General features: G+C 44.8%; 1 long non-coding RNA gene across 1 annotated transcript in view; it reads right to left on the bottom strand.

The window, feature by feature from the left end:
- Window positions 1-414: 414 nt before the first annotated feature.
- LOC143835281 (uncharacterized) overlaps window positions 415-17,454 on the bottom strand; it is a 125,521-nt gene continuing 108,481 nt past the window's right edge. The window contains exon 5 of the long non-coding RNA XR_013230061.1: window positions 415-8,223. This is a non-coding gene — a long non-coding RNA (uncharacterized LOC143835281). The remainder of the gene's footprint in view (window positions 8,224-17,454) is intronic.

Below are 17,454 nucleotides of genomic sequence, written 5' to 3'. Positions count from 1 at the left end.
CCATCCAGGCATTTCCCCGTAGACCTATACTGTTCTTCCTGCCTGCGTCAAGCAGTCCCATCTACTGCTGTTCATCCTGTCACTTTCTTGCAAAAAAGACAATAGAAACATTGTTTGTTTGGCTCTGGATGGTTCCTTCTGTCAGCCCTCTTGTTCTTATATCCTCCATAAAAGCATTTTGGTCAATCTAAGTGCTTTGCTAGCCAGCAAAGCTCAGGCACCCATACCACTCAGCTTTTTAACTCCCCCTCTCCAAGAATTACCATGTTGAAGCTATGTATGTATATAGGGAAGGTAAAGTCACTGTGTGAATGGGTTCAGGAGATGCCAGGTCTACTTTTGCAAAAAAAAAAAAGGCAGGGAATAGACAGCAAAAATGCCTTGTACTTTTGCAAAAAATAAAAAGGATCCCAAATGTTTTGCATAATTTCTAGAAGCCCCACATTTCTAGAAGCCCCACCCATCAAAGCAAGTGGCTTCCAAAGTTACTGGTAAGGTTGCTGTTGAAAGCAAAAGCATTTTTCCTTCCACAACAAGAGATGGTTGCTCTGACTTCTGGCCTTCCTTGCTTCTGCCTCTCCTCCCTTCCTCACTCCAGCTAGAAGTCTTCTTATACATCTGTGATTGCAGGAGCCAGTGAGTGGCCCCTTGAGTGCTCTCTTAGCAGGGAAGTTTATGGCATTCCCCTTCTCACAACTTCTTCCAGCTAAGTTCCCCTCCCTCTGGCTGCCATTTTACTTCTCATGATTGAAGCGTGGCTGGCAAACACCGATGTGTATGTGCACCCTGCATATACTCTGAAGCCAACTTAATGTCATATCCTCTGTTCCAGGTGGAAGGCTGCCCTCATTAACTTTTTCTGTCTACTTGCCCTTTTGTGGGGGGGGGGGCAATTTTTAATGTATTAAAATTAAAATGGATCAGCAGGTGTATATTTAAACTTCAATGTACTGTGTTTATTAAGCAATAAATCTCATAGTATTAAATGTACTTAGCATTGCAACTCAACCATCTGGTAGGCCAGATTCACAATCCATTAAAAAAAAATTGTTCCTGGTCTATGTATATAGCCCAGTGCTTCTGAGAATTGGAGTGGATAGGAGAGACAGGAGTCTCTTCTCTTCTTTGTCATGGTTGAATTGAAAATCCCCAGCTAATAGCAGCTAAAGTGGAGTGGATTTAATGGGAAAGGGAAGAATTAAGCCTCTAAAATTATACTACTCATATTTTTATTACCCATGTAAGATGTCTGAAAAAAGAAGTTCTGTTTCAAAGAAAGAAAAAATGGCAGATGAGCACCGTGTCTATAATGACAAATGGACTTCTGAGTACTTCTTTATTTTAAACAAGGATAAAGCAATTTGCCTGATATATCTTAAAACTGTCTCAGTACTAAAGGAGTACAATATTAAAAGACACTTTGAATCCTGTCACAAGAGCTATTCAATATATAAAGGAGAGGTGAGAGTGAACAAGATACTCTCTTAAAAATCAATGTTTTTGCAGCAAAATAATTTCAGAAAGCATGTTGAAGAGAACCTGTCTACTGTGAGGGCCAACTATCTAATTGCTAAATGTATTGCTGAGAGTGGTAGACCATTCTCTGATGGTGAATGTATTAAGAAGTGCATGGTTAAAGTGATGGAGGACATGTGCCCTGAGAAGGTATCTTGTGTTAGTTGTGTCAGTTTATCTGCATCTACAATCACCAGGCGTGTTGAAGAACAAGGAGAAGAGCTTCATATGTCACTGGTTGTCAAGGCAAAAAGTTTTGATTTTTTTCTTTGGCATTAGATGACAGTTATGACATTACTGACACTGCTCAACTACTAATTTTTATCAGGGAGATAGATTCCAACTTCAGAATTACAGAAGACTTATGTGCACTGCAGAGTTTGAAAGGAACCACAACTGAAGAAAACATATTCTTGAAGGTATGTAAATCAGCAGAAAATCTTGGGCTGACTTGGGATAAATTGAAAAGCATCACAATGGATGGTGCAAGAAATAAGGTGGGAAGTAAAACTGGTGTAGTTGTAAAAATCAATGAAGAGATATTGAAATTAAATGGTACACTTCCTGTGCAATTTCACTGCATCATACATCAGCAAGCCATGTGTACTAAGATTATTCAGGGGGAAAACGTGATGCATATTGTTGTATCCAGCATTAATCACATCAGGCATCATGGCCTTGCTCATTGTCAGTTTCAAAATTCTCTCTCAGAGATAGATGCAGAATATGGGGATGTATTGTACCATCCAGAAGTCAGATGGCTTAACAGAGGCAAAGTCCTCAAACATGTTTTCAGTCTTCATCATGAAATTGATGTCTTAAGGAGAATGGAAAAAGTCAAGAAGCACTTTCTGACCTTGAATGGATTTTTAATTTGGCTTTCTTAATCACAGAGCATCTGAACACATTGAATCTAACGTTGCAGGAGAAAGGAAAGCTTGTGCCTGACTTATTATGCAAAAAGCCCTGCTGTTCCCTATGTGCGCACAGGGGAGGGGTTCCCCCAGTGCACACTGGCTGCCCCAACGCAATGGCCCCTTGCACGTGGGTAGTGGGGAAGAAGTGGGGGCATGGGCCCCCCACTGCACGATGGTGGGGAGCATGCTGGTCTCCCACCATGGTGAGGGGACTCCCGTCAGCTCTGCGAAGCTGCAGAGCTGACAGGGGCAAAAGGCACCCCTGCAGGAATGCCGGAGGTCAGGGGAGGACCCAGGCCGAAAGGCCTGGCTTCTCCCATTATGCACTGGGCTAGCCTGACCTAGCCTGACCTAGCCCTCGCCTGAGCCCATGGCAAACCAGGAAACATGGAAGAATCCATGTTTCCTTAATGCAGGCCTTCTGAGGGCTTGGGTCGGGTCAGGGCTCAACAGCGCCTGGGATGGCGGTGACGTCAAGCATAATCAGGGATTTTCCCCCAAAGCCCTGTTGCCGCCATCTCGGGTGTTCTAGCCCATGCATAATTTGTCTATGACATGTATACTGAATTGAAAGTTTTTGAAGCAAAACTAAATATTTTTGTGAAGCAAGTTAGTGAAGGTAACTTTCAAACTTCTCATGCCGTAATGGACTAAAGTTTGAGAAGGATGGGAATTTACAATTCAATGTTGAAAGAAATATCAACAGCAGGATGCTGTTTCTGTTGGCTGCAGAGGAGAGGACACGCAGTAATGGGTTTAAACTTCAAGTACAACGATATAGGCTAGATATCAGGAAAAAAATTTTCACAGTCAGAGTAGTTCAGAAGTGGAATAGGCTGCCTAAGGAGGTGGTGAGCTCCCCCTCACTGGCAGTCTTCAAGCAAAGGTTGGATACACACTTTTCTTGGATGCTTTAGGATGCTTAGGGCTGATCCTGCGTTGAGCAGGGGGTTGGACTAGATGGCCTGTATGGCCCCTTCCAACTCTATGATTCTATGATCAAAGCACTGACCCTATTGCAGGTGGAATTTCAGAACAGATTCACTTATTGCCATAAGCTTAGAAAGGAAATAAGAATATTTCAGGATTCATTTGACATAGCACCAGAAGATGGAAGTAACTTTTTTCAGATGGAACTAATAGATTTGTAAGCCAGTAATCATCTCAGAGACATTTACAAAGAAAATAATGTGTTAGATTTATCAACCTAAAGAAATTTTCTGCAGGCATCTTCACAGTCTTTGGCACCACAGTACATCTGTGAACAAACCTTTTCCAATATGAAAATTGTGAAATTGAAGTGTAGGTCAAGGCTTACAGATGAACATTTACATGACATTTTAAGATTGTCTGTCACAAACCTGGACTTGGACATCAATACCTTGGCTAGCAGGAAAAAAACACAAAAATCACACTGACTAGGTAAGCATGTGTAGCTCAATAAAAGGATTCTACTGTAAAATATTATTCCAAAATGGATTGCATTAAAGTTAACATTTCTTCATTTAGCTTTGAATGTTTTGATCTAAATAAGTAGGTTAATAATTTTGTTACATTATGGTTTAAGATGTGAAGGTGAAGGTGAAGAAAGAGAAGAAGAGTTGGTTCTTATATGGCGCTTTTGTCTACCTGAAGGAGTCTCAAAATGGCTTACAGTCGCCTTCCCTTTCCTCTCACCACAACAGACACCCTGTGAGGTAGGTGAGGCTAAGAGAGCCCTGATATTACTGCTCAGTCAGAACAGCGTTATCAGTGCTGTGGCGAGCCCAAGGTCACCCAGCTGGTTGCACGTGGGGGAGCGCAGACTCAAGCTCAGCTCACCAGATTAGAAGTCCGCACTCCTAACCACTACACTAAGCTGACTCTCTTTAGCCCTCTTTAGGCACTGGCCACGCTAATGTGGACCCTATGTGTCAAAATATTGGGAACCCCTGCTCTATGATCACAGTTTTGGGACAATGCTACAGTGTTGGTCTGATTCAGTGATAACACTTCTGGTTTCACAATGGAAGTGACAATGAGTGTCAGATGCATACCCCCCCCCCCACACACACACACACACTCTGCCCTACTAGGCAGGAGAGGGGAAATGGGACTGCCAACAGGAGGTATCCAGCTGAAGCAAGAGACCTGGCAGTCCTACTGTGTTCAACAAACCACTCAGTGTCCTTATTTGGAACAAAGCTCTACTTTGTTATTAGCATTATGAAAGGAGAGAAGATATGTCCTTTTAAAGCACGTTTTCCCCTTTCAAATGTGAGCACAAAAGCACAGAGCCCAACTTCAAATAACAACACAGAGCGCAGTTTGGAGGATTAAGGCCTTTCCTTGCTCAGCCCTGAAGCAAACTGAGGCTGGATGAGTCTGAAATTTCCATTCCAAAGTTTACACAAACACACCTAGATGATGTGCTAAATCCACTGTTCTTTAGTACACCTTCCCAATGATGTCTGATGAATGTGTGCAATGGCTAATTTCTATGCACATCCTCCACTCATCAACGTCCTCCATGAATTCAATTAGAGAAATTTTTCCATCCCACATTTTTTTCTGCAAGCGCTAAGGAGTTAAGCAGCACCGCAAATCAGCTTTGAATTTTGCTTCACACATCCCTGGGACCATATATATGTACGAATAGCTAATTGGCCGCGTATATGAACGGGGTGCATTTCTTATGCAACACAGTCTGCTAAGACTTGAGAGCGTGAAATCTACTGCGTAGCTGAATCTATGACACATGCAACTCCATTGTTCAGTTTTTAATAATTCCCTCGCAAGCTTCCTTTTGTTGCCGCTGCTTTGTCAGGTGACCCACATTGCTGCTCATAAAGGCAACTAAATCCATAAAGCTCCTGCGTTCCTCACAAAGCCCATCTTACCGCAAGAAAAAAGCGTATTGTACAACATTACCGTGCTGCTCGTGCCACTCATTGATTAGAAGTGGTTACTGCTTCCCTTTCAAATAAGCTGATAAACCCCAAATGCCTGTTAAAACAAGCATTCACGAAATAGCACTGCTTGCCAGTTCAGCTAGCCCACTGTTCCCCTAATTTCTGATTGCTGATGCACACATTTTCCCAAAATGTTTTTTAAAAGAACAGGAAACCATCACCCCACAGAACAGCCTATATTGCTGTATGTCACCAGCAGAGATATTTTGACAAGTAATGAAGACTCTTCACCTCTATGTTGTCATTACTTTGGTCCAGGATTAGCCAAAGCTTAGACCATGCCAGTGGCCATACAGCCCTAGGAGACAATGCCAGTCACTAATGCCACTGATGGTTGGGAAGCTGCTGTGGATTACCCCTAGTAATCATATCTGTCACTTAGCTGACCTCTGGAATTATAGTTTATCTCCAGACTAAAGAGATTAATTGCCCTGGAGAAAATGGCTGCTTTGGAGATTGGACTATAGCATTATACTCCACTGAGGTCCCAGAGCCTGCCCACTCCCAGCTCCACCCTCAAAGTCTCCTGGTGTTTCCCAACCCAGAGCTGGCAACCCTAGTGGGTGAACTGGCCCTTCTAAGATTGTTTGCTGACTGGAAGGAGGCAAAAAACACAGCCTCCACTCAAAGCAGGTAACTCTGCTGGCTGATCTAATCACACTGTCCTGATTGCAGACTGCAGCAGACAGAGGGAGTTTCTCAACATCGGGAGTTTATCAGAATGCAGTCCCAAGGGTCAGATACCGGTTAGACATAACTTACAGCTTCAAGGCCAAAGGGTAATCCAAAAGCAAAGTGTCTAAGATACAAGATAAGGTCAGCTGCGGGGAAATCAGTCCAGAGCAAGGGCTGCAAGGTCAATAACAAACAAGTTGCTTCCATGAAGCCTCTCCCTTGCTTAGTGCATCATGCTAAGCATCTGTCAGCCATCTCAGCCCTGCTCCTGTAATCCCTCATCGCCATTGCTGATGTGTAGCCACTGCTGTGCTTCCAACCTGGCACTGTGACTTCTGTCTTGAAGCTGCCTCCTATTCCTCCTTCTATGCTGTTCCAGAGGCTTTGGTGATAGGGGAGGTGAACTGGCTGGCAGATGGGTTGCTGTTCCCAACTCAGGGTTGAGGGTGGTATGGGGCCATTATAGTGGTACCTGGCTGTGGATCCATGTCTAGTTCCCTCAGAGACTGACTCCGCCTGCAGCGTCTCTGTTATTGGTTTGGGTCAGGTTTGCTGGCTGCCTCTTCCTTAGAGGAGTCATCTGTGTCACTAGGTTCTGCTGGACCTGGCTGGTTCATGAGATAGGGATGATCCTGAATGACCTACTCCAAGAAGAGGCTGCTTGACACGCAAGGCCATAACAATAACTCATGCAGAGATGCAGGAGGAAACCTCCTCATTGGACAGTTCACTGGGTTCACATGATCCTTGTAACTATGCAATTGCATTATTTACCTCGCTCACAGCATACTAGCCATCACACAATTTGGAACTACTAAGCTAATCAGTATTATATCCTTAGATGACAATGGGTATTATATTCTTTGACAAAGTTAGATGACCTAGAAATGAGGTGTTTATGAAGAAGTGACAGACACCGTATGTATAAGAGCACACATTGAATATCGTCCATGGAGGAGGTGAGGAGGTGAGAAAAACTACACCTGTGAAGATTATGTACAGATTTATGATAATGAAAACAATGATGTACCACCTTCCTATTCCCTGAGCAATTTATATACAATGAATTTATAAACACTGGTTGCTATCCAAATACCCGCAAAACTGTTTGCTTGGGTGAATTGGATGGTCACCTGCTCACTCCATGTCTTTTATAGATTGTTCATGATTTGGGAGCCCTATTCATAACCAGAGGACCATTTGTTTTTGGCCAGATGCTGATACTGACTTGTCTTCGGTTTCAAAATATGAGAGGGAAAGGGCTTTGGAGATTGAAAGCAAGTTCTACAAACAGAGAAGGAGGGCACATGGTTCTGCAGAAACATAATGCTTTGTATGCTGTACCCATTCTGAAAACTGACCACCACAGCTGATAAGAGGGAACTATAATGTATATTGTCCTGATCAGGATATTCCAGGCTAGCCTGATCTGATCAGTTCTCAAAAGTTAAACAGCGCAAATACTGATTAGTATTTGGTGAAAGTCCACAAAGGAAAACTGGGGTTTCTACATGGAGGCAGCCAATGGCAAACCATCTCTGAATGTCTACACCAATGGAGAGTAGTGGTTAAGAGCAGCGGCATCTAGTCTGGCAAGCCGGGTTTGATTCCCTGCTTCTCCACATGCAGCCAGCTGGGTGACCTTGGCCAGAACTCTGCCAGCCTCACCTACCTCACAGGGTGTCTGTTGTGAGGAGAGGAAAGGAAGGCGATTTTAAGCCACTTTGAGATTCCTTTGTGCACTGAAAAGCATGCCCAACTTCTCCAAACAGCTAGAAGGAAATACCAGGGGCAGTCTCTCACAGGTTCAGCTTCTTTAAGAGGAAGTAGCACTGAAGTGTTTTGTTTTTTTGTCTGAGACAGTTCATTTACAAATGTACAGGATGACCAGATGGAGATCAAGCAACCTCACAGAGGAAGCACTATTTCTATTCCTCCAGCATTCCAGGAGCCCCAAACCTCTTGCCAAGCTTTGCCAACAAGCTCTGTTGATTCTCTCTCTTCTGTCGGTATCCAAACAGCAAACTGTTCACTCCAGTCCCACAATTCCATACACGGGATGTGACACAAATTTTCCCAAGAAGGGTCCTCAGCTTCTTCTGTTCACTCCTAAGGGAACCAATGAAGTCTCCTCCCAGGTACATGGTTGTAGTCATCCTGTGCTCCTGCCAAACATTAAATGGTCAGGGATGAATATTAACTTTTAGTAATATTTTTATCTTTGTGAGAGTACATGTGCTTAACAGACTGTTTCCTCAAGCAATCCTGAATTTTGTTTATGACAAGGGGATCTTAGATGCTGGAAAATGTATCCCCTGAAAATCTTTTTGGTCTCTAAAGTGCAAAAAACCCCACCAAGAGTTGCCGTAAGTCAGCTGCGACTTAATTTGCCACCTTAATTATCATTAGGGATCAGTAACCTATTTTCCCACTCCAGATTTAATAATTCAATATAATGGCTTGTATCCTAACCTCCCTGTGGTGTTTATGTTTCATCTGTGCTGGCTACGTCTACTTGGGGTGACTGTGGCCAATTCCTCCTCTCACTGCAGGAGGAATACTTCAACTGCATGGTGTTCCTGAGAACCCTATACTTTGCAGGGGCACAGTTTTGAAGGTTTGAATTAAAATGCAGTGGGGGCCAGAAGCTTGCCCCTCATGTTGTTTACGCAGCACACATCTACTTAGGGTTGCCAGCTCTGGGTTAGGAAATACCTGGAGACTTTGGGGTTGCAGCCAGGAGTGGGTGGGATTTGGAGTAAGGAGGGACCTCAGTGGAGTATAATAATGCTATGTGGTCCATCCTCCAAAGCAGACATTTTCTTCATGGGAACTGATCTCTTTAGCCCGGAGATGTCTTTTAATGCCAGAGGAACCCCAGGTCCTACCCCTACATCTACTCATGTTGCTTAAGACCCAAGCCAATGAAAGCCATGTCATCCAACTCCAAGGACGGCTCTGAGGTTCTAGAAAACTTGTCCAGACATCAATGGCTAGCTTGCCAGGATATAATGCACTAATTATGAATGAAAGATGTGTTACTATGAGGTGAAGGAAAGGGAGGAATCATGGGATGTGAGCTCCTAAGTTATTACTGTAAAATGCCTTAAAATATAATTTATTTTGTGTCAGTAGGACTAGTATTGGTACTTGTAATGAAAGTACTATGAGATCCCTTTGTTTGCAAGCTTGGAGAAACTTATCTCATGAGCTGGGATGCAGGGAAGCAGGAAGGTTACGGTTCTGGCTTGCATAAACTGTACACCAATTGACGTATTTATTTCTTCCTGTAGGCATCAGGTGTCTTAAACATGAGCCAAGGACAAACACAAGCAGGCCTGAGAGGGAATTTGCCTCGCAGTGCTTTCTGCAAGGGTTGCATGTGCTACTTAGAGCCTTTTACAAAAACTTTGCCTGGACACAGAAAAAAATACAAGCACGAGCACACACACAGTTATGTGCGCTGATGAAGTCTTGGTTTGCAAAATGCTTTTCTTGTGCATGAAAATAACTCTGGCCCACCTTTAGGAAGGCAGTCCTGAAGAAAATATTCATCTTGCATGCCCCACTTCTCCAAACAGCTAGAAGGAAATGCCAGGAGCAGCCCCTCACAAGTTCAGCTTCCTTATGAGGAAGTAGCAGTGAAATGTTTTTTTGGGGGGGGTTGTCTGAGACAGTTCATTTACAAATGTACAGGGGATCAAGCAACCTCACAGAGGAAGCACTATTTCTATTCCTCCAGCATTCCAGGAACCCCAACCTCTCAACAAGCTTTGCCAACAAGTTCTGGTGATTCTTCTCTTTTCTGTCCATATTCATAAAGCAAATTGTCCATTCTAGTCCCACAGCTCCACACATGGGATGTGTTACACATTTCCACAGTAAGAGTCCTCAGCTGCAGAAAAAAATAACCTGGGATAATACCGTGCTTATAGGATTCATTAACAGCACCATTCTGGCTCCCACTGACTCTTTACCTAGTGCAAGGGTGGCCAAGCTGTGGCTCTCCAGATGTCCATGGACAACAATTACCATGAGTCCCTGCCAGTATGGTGTTGGTAATTGTAGCCCATGGTAATTGTAGTCCATTTATATCTCGGAGAGCCACAGTTTGGCCATCCCTGAGTTCCTAGTGCATCATCAAAAATTAACCACCAGTATTGTCAACATAGTGAATGTCTTACTTTAGAATTAGGGCCTGCCAGACTCTGCTTAAAGGTTTGGAGGATTCCCCAGGAGACAGATCACTTGTGATTACAGTGGCCTTTATTAAGGTGCAGCAAGGTGTTATAAACTGGGTAAAGAATCTGTTAAATGAGAGTTGAACCCCTAGGAACTGATGGTTGTAGAGAAATTATAATTCCAGCTCTACAGGTCCCCACCTGGACGTTGGCAATCCCACACTGATTCCACAACAACAAGATCAGGCAAAGTTACACTTCACAGCCCTCTCTGAAGGCCAAGGATCCCTGAGAATCCTTTTCAGGTATGACTCAGTTGGGCTGCTTGCATGTCTGTGCAGTTCCCCCTCCATCAGCAAGATCTAACAACATCATAGCTGGGCCGGCTTTCTAAAAGATCCTGCAGCCGAATAGCATGCAAGTGCCAGCACATGTTTGTGAGATGCTTTCCCACAGGGAGGCTGGTCACTGCCTCCAGCCTTACCTCTGACAAGGCACTAATAGGCTGGGAAATTGGCAGTGCAGGAAGGAAACCTGGGACTGAGTGAAAGAGGGCAAATAGAGAATTCAGGGTAACCCACGAACTGAACCCCAAACCGAGCTAAAAGGGCCCCCACCTCAACCAAGTTGGTCCACTGAGTTCAGTTCCCCTGTCAGCCATGGAAGGGACTGTCTTTCTCCCAGCCATGGCTCACCAGTACCAGGAGAAGGGGGGTTGCTGGGGAAAGGAATTCCTTTCCCCTGGCCTCAGCTTGTTGTGGCTGGGAGAAAAGTGGCACATCCCCCTCAGAACTCTAGGAGCTTCCCAACCTGGATCTGGCCATCCTGTCCCACCATCCCCTGCAGATGACCAGGGGAGACCTGGCAACCTGACCACAGGAATTTCTAAAAATGAAATACAAGGGCCATAGCTAGAAGTTGGAGGGGAGGATATATGACTGTCTGAAGCAAAATGCTGGGGAAGAGAATCTGGTGGGCTGTGATGGATGTATGGACCACAGTAATTTTCTCCTGGGACAAAACTGGCTGGCTGGCCGATAGTGGCTTCCCAGTCATTCCCACCATTCAACAAAAAAAGGAAGCCAAACGGTCACTTCCTGGATAACTGCAAAGAACAGTGAGTAAATATCTCCTGGTAAATTATTTCCTGCTTTGAAGAAAACAAGGCTCTTGCAGAAGGAGAATCCCCCCCCCTTTATGTGTAAAAAAGGGCACAGGGTGATCTTTTGTTTTGCTGAAGTTGGCTGTGATCCATCATTCAGAGATGCAAACTCAAGGAGTTAGACAGACAGACAATGTACTTGTTATGTTCTGTTAAACCAGTTCTTTGCCAGGGCTCCTCCAGTGAAGCAAAAAAACCCAAACAAACCACCAACAACAACCCACGGTTCTTCAAGCTTGCAGCAAATGCTGCCTGGGCATGCTGCTAATTCTCCAGGCCTCAGTTATATCACCAAGAAACACACACCGCCAGCATAATCTGGTACTTCAGGTAGGGGGAACACCTTCATTCATCAAGTGACAAAGGAGCTGATAAATACAGGATGCCTTTGGGTGATCCAGTTTAAAATCCCTGCTCTTCCTTGCTGGGCGACGTTGGCTGGTCCACTCTTTCTCATCTTAGCCTACCTCACAGAGCTGTTCTGAGGATGGAAGGGAAGAAGGGAGGATAATGTACAGTGCCTTGAACTTCTGGAGGAAGGCCTGGGGGAAAATGTAAGGAAAAGAATACTCCTATGCAGAAAGACATTTCACCTCAGGTCATCCCTCTGTGGTAGGTGTATAGCACTTAACTTGCCAGCCACCTCTCTGTTCCACGTAGGCCCAACTAGTCCTCCGCCTCTCGTAGAGTTCTAAAGTAGGGCTGTGTGTGGCTGCCTCTGAATCGGCCGCTCCAGGCTGCCGCAGCCAGTACCTCACCGCAGGGGGAAAGGTGTGTGGCCACACACCCTCCCCCCCTGCGGTGAGGTACTGGCTGCGGCGGCCTGGAGCAGCTGATTCAGACGCAGCAGCACACAATCCTATTCTAAAGGCAGGCTTGAGAAGAAGAGTTGTTTTTTATACAGCACTTTTCTCTACTAGGAGTCTACCATTTCTGTACAAAAACTTCGAATGGCGTTTGCTCATTTACACTTTCAAGTTACGCCATCAGCCCTACTCTCAGGCTGTTTTTCTGGTGTACCTTTTGCCCTTCGCCTATGTATTTGTGGAGAACCTGCTGTTGAAGACCTTTATCATTATGTTTTGGATTGCCCACTATACTTGGAGCCAAGAACCAAATATATTGAGAGATGTTTGAGTGGCCAGAACTTCCCTATGAATTTGGACACAATAGTCTTTTTATTATCAGATACCAACCCCCTAATTAGTTATAATGTTTCACTATTTGCATTAGCCGCAAGGAAAATTCGAGCCAATCTTATGCCACCAGAGAGCTAGAAACCTGAATTCTTATTTTTTTTATTATCTATGGATTACCGCATGTATTGTTCTAATTCTTTTACTGTTTTTATATCAACTGATATATTGATTGCATTGTAATGGCCTATGGCTGGAAACAATAAAGTTTTATGTATGTATGTACTAGGAGTCTTCAAGCTGCTTCCAATCGCCTTACCTTCCTCTCCCCACAACATACTCCCTGTGAGGTAGGTGGGGCTGAAAGAGCCCTGATATTATTTATCTGGGAGAACAGTAATATCAGGGCTGTGACGAGCCCAAGGTCACACAGCAGGCTACATGTGGAGCGACAGAGAATCAAACCCGGCTCGCTGAATTAGAAGTCGCCAGTCAAGAGGGACAAGTAGTCAGGAGGGACAAGTTGGAGAAGAAAAGCAGCAGCCAGCCAAAGTGTAAGCACCCCATTCAAACCGCTGTCTCTGCTGCTCTAAAATGGTCCCTTCATACAAAACCTTCTTTCTGAGGAAAATAGTACGGGCGTGCATTTCAGTTAATGAGGCCTCAACAGCAAGACAGCAGCTTCCCTAGCACAGCAGTGACTGGGTGGGAAAAGAGGACAGTTCTGATTGGGTTCTATGAGGAACAAGTCTACAGCCTGCTCTCTCTACATAACTTTTTTTTTGTCCAGCAAGCTGCAGCTGGCTTACGGCAACCCCGAAGAGTTTTCAAGGCAAGAGGCGTTCAGAGATGCTTAACTGTTGTCTGTCCCTACACAGTGACCCAGGGCTGTTCTTGTTTAGCATCCAAGATTTGATTAGATAGAGCTAGGCTGGGCAATCCAGGTCATGCCACACATACTTGGAAAATCCCATTTGCAGCCATTTGCTTTTTAAGAAAAGCTGGATTTTATTCCCCCCTCTCCATTTTCACTACCTGCAGAAAGCCCCAAGCAGCTTACAAACACCTTTCCCTCCCTCTCCCCTCAGCAGGTGGGGATGAGAGGACTCTACCAGAAGTGCTCTGCGAGAACAGCTCTAAGAGACCTGTGACTAGCCCAAGGTCACCCTACAGCTGGCTGCATGTGGAGGAATAGGGAACCAAACCCGGTTCTCCAGATTAAAGTCTGTCGCTCTTAACCACTGCAGCACACTGGCTCTTGTGCAGGAAACAGTATCATAAGACCAGTATCTCCTTCCTCCCTTGCAGGCATTTGGCCTTCTGAGTTCTTCCTTCTTCCTCTGTTGAGTCACAACTGACATATGGTGACCCCAGGAGTTTCAAGGCAAGAGACTTTCAGAGGTAGCTTGCCATTGCCCGCCTGTGTGGCAGCAACTCTGGTATCCGTTGGTGATCTCTGAGATACTGGCCAGGGCCGACTCTGCTTAGCTTCCAAGATCTGACAAGACTGGGCTAGCCTTGGACAGCGAGAGCCAATCCATTGTTTCTACATAAAGTGATTTTACAAGTTTCAGTAGCTACTCCTGAGGAAATCTAGGGCTAAACCACAGAAAGGATAGTACCTCTGCAATAGACACACTGTGATACGATGGACTGATAGCAATATGATAAGTAATAGTCTCCCACTACATTCTTGGAATAGTTTTTTAGCTGTTTGAAACTTTAGCAAAATTATAAAAAGATTATCTGCATCTCAGGGGAGATATTGGACAGTAACTGAAGGACCATCTTCTCCCTTATTTTCCTGTCTGCAAATTAAGATCACAGAGAGAGCCCCCCCCCTGACTGTTCCACCAATCATCTTGTGGGCACATAAGAGGCTGTTTTCAGTGGCAGCCCCCCAATTATGGAACATGTGCCCCAGGAGGTACACCTGGCCCCCTAACTGTTGGGGAGGGGCTACAGCTCAGTAGCAGAGCCTTTGCTTATCATGTAGAAGGTTCGATCCCAAGTGAAAAGGAGCAGGCAGTAGCTGATGTGAAAAACCTCTGGAGAGCTGGGCTGGTTCAGACGTGGTTCCTAAACTTTGAGCTTCTCTCCCCTTGGCTCCCAGACTACACACCTTGTGTCCCACACACCTCTTTCCTGGTGTTAGGAATGCTGCAAATTCAAAACACTTTATTGCCTATACTTTTTTCAGTTGTTCAGTAGCCATATTTTAGTCTGTGAAAAATATATCAGTTCTTTGTAAAAGTCATTTGCAAATGTCACCTTGGATCCCCGCTGGAGAAAAAGACCAATGACAAAGAGAGAGAGGTAAGCAATGGAAAATCCCATGGCCAGGAGCAAGCAGGAGAAGGCTTTTCTAGCTGCCCAAAGAGGGAGACTTTTGGGGAAGGGTTGCCAACCCTGGGTTAAGAAATTCCTGGAGATCTGAGGTGGAACCTGGGAAGGACAGAATCAGAGGAGGGGAAGGAGAACAGCAGGAATATGGTCCCACCCAACCCACCTTCTGAAACTGTTACGATATAACTGTTACGAGGAATGGAACTGCAGACAAAAAAGGGCTTATATTCCAAAGTTGTTGCAGGAGCTCCTCATTCCTCTGCCCAGCCTCCAGCTGCAGCTTCCTGCCTTGTCAGCCCACCTGGCTGACCTGAGCCAATTAAGCAATTCCAGCTATGTGCTGGAAGAGAGCTCCAGCTTGAAAGGCACCAAACTATGTTAGCAAGACAGTTGCTGGCTGCAGAAGACTGAGAGGCTACTGACAGCCTATATTAATTTGAAGCTAGAAGGCCTGAGTTGTGAGCACAACTTCTGATCTGCTCCTTCTGCTGATGTCCATGGACTGCCTGATGGAACCCTTGACTTACTGGACTGAGTTAAGACATTCATTGCATTCTGTCTGTCCCTTGGTATTTTGTTTTTGAAATACTGATTACCTCTGCCTCCCTTGCAAAGAGCTGAGACCAACACAAGAAGCAAAAGAAGCAGCTGGCTTCTCTCCCTTACCTGGAGATGGAGGATAGGAAGAGGTTGAGAATGAAACAACTTATCAGCAGCAGGGCCTTTCAGAGAGGCCAGCACTTCTACCACCCAGAAAGCAGCAGGAAAAGGATAGATGCCCACAATTGGCCCTCTCCCTATAGGTGCTCTCTCCCTACTGGTGGCACACCCCCAGGAAGGGCCAATCAGATAGGAATTGCATTAGCTGCATGCAATTTAAATTTACTGGGCCTCATTGGCAGTAATCTCTCCCTATTGGATGTACACTCCCAGGGAGGGAGGGCCAATCAGATAGGGATTGAGTTGTCTGCATGCAATTTTAACTGACTGGCCATTATTGACAGATTGCAGTTTGAACTGATTGGCTCTCATTGGCAAAGTGTTCTCTTCCTATAGGCTGCACACTCCCATGGAGTGCCAATCAGGCAGAGATTGAGTTGTCTGCATGCAATTTGAGCTGATTAGCCCTGACTGACAGAGTGCAATTTGCACTGCTTGGCCCTAATTGGCAGAATGCAGTTTGAACTGATTGGCCCTCCCTGGCAGAGTGGTATTTCCCTACTGGCAGCAGTCCCCCTGGACCAATCAAATAATGAGTAAGTTGGCTGCACGTAACTGCAACTTTATAATGTTTAATAATGATGATGTCCTTCCCCATCCCAAATCCCACCCCCCTCAGTCTCTATGTATTTCCCAACCCAGAGCTAGCAACCCTAGAAGGGAGAGAGGAAAAGCATTTGGTGATAGATGGAATCTGTACCTAGAGTACTGAAACTTTAAAAACTGTAAGCAATTAACTAGTAAATCCTTCATCTCATTGTTTCCATGCCTTGATCTATCCCTTAGTCCTCATCTCCAGCTGTAACTGAAAGAGTACCATTTGCTCTAATTCATCCGTAGCCTGGGCCTTCCCCCCTTTCCCTTACCCACTGTTGAAATTAGAGTTGGCAGCTCCAGGTTGGAAAATACCTGGAGATTTGGGTGGCAGAGTCAGTGAAGGGCAGCGTTTGAAGAGGGGACAGACTCCAATGGAGTATGAATGCCACAGAGTCCACCTTCCAAACTGATTTATATCAGCTGTAATCCTAGGGAATTTTCAGCTGCCACCCAGAGGTGGCAACCTTAGCTGAAATGCGATTTGTGGGCTCCTTGGGGCAGTGGTCTGTTTTTCTGTTTATGACATTCCTCTACAAAAATGCCTGGTACATTGATCAAAAGACTTCAGGTGTTCAGCAACAAAAGCAAACAACATTAAAAATAAAACCAGGCTACCGGTCCTCATGCAAAACTGGTATTCTTCCATTGGAAAATGGCCAGCTGTCCTTGGCCTGTGGTGATGTTTACATTGTAGAGGAAACTAAAGACACGTACTCTGCCAGAAGCTGTTACAGCAATAAAAGCACCGCCAGGGCCTGCCACAAGTAGGAAAAATCCAGAAGAAAGTTAATTTGTTAGCTTCAAGGGCAAAGATTTTTTTAAATACCCATATTTGTTGGAGAAATATGCATGAAATAAATTGCTGTTTCTTTCCTATTTCACTGATCTTTTTGTTTAGTCCAGCACTCTTTACTTCACACAAATAGCTGCTAATTTACTCCTGTTTTTCCAAAAGGGGTGCCTCATCACTGAGTATATTTAACCTGCCAGTTCTTGAGTGTGGGGAAGTGGTGTCATTAAGTTTGACCCGAAGACGGAACTTGCATTAAAAAGCAGACTGCTTTGACTGTGTTTCCCTCAAGAAGAGACATGGCCTGTCCTTTGAAGCAAAAGGGAATCAGGAAGGCAGAAGCAAAACTTCAAAGAAGATCAGAAAATGGGAAAGTATTTGGGGGCGGGGGGAGTGATCAGCAAACAGGTTGATAAACTTCTAGGATCAAGGGAAAAGAAGTGAAGGGGTAGAGCTTTAAAGTA

Source organism: Paroedura picta, chromosome 4, assembly GCF_049243985.1.
Source record: "Paroedura picta isolate Pp20150507F chromosome 4, Ppicta_v3.0, whole genome shotgun sequence".
Lineage (NCBI taxonomy): Eukaryota > Metazoa > Chordata > Lepidosauria > Squamata > Gekkonidae > Paroedura > Paroedura picta.
Note: the sequence above shows the minus strand (reverse complement) of the source record. Positions and strands in the feature narration are given on the sequence as shown.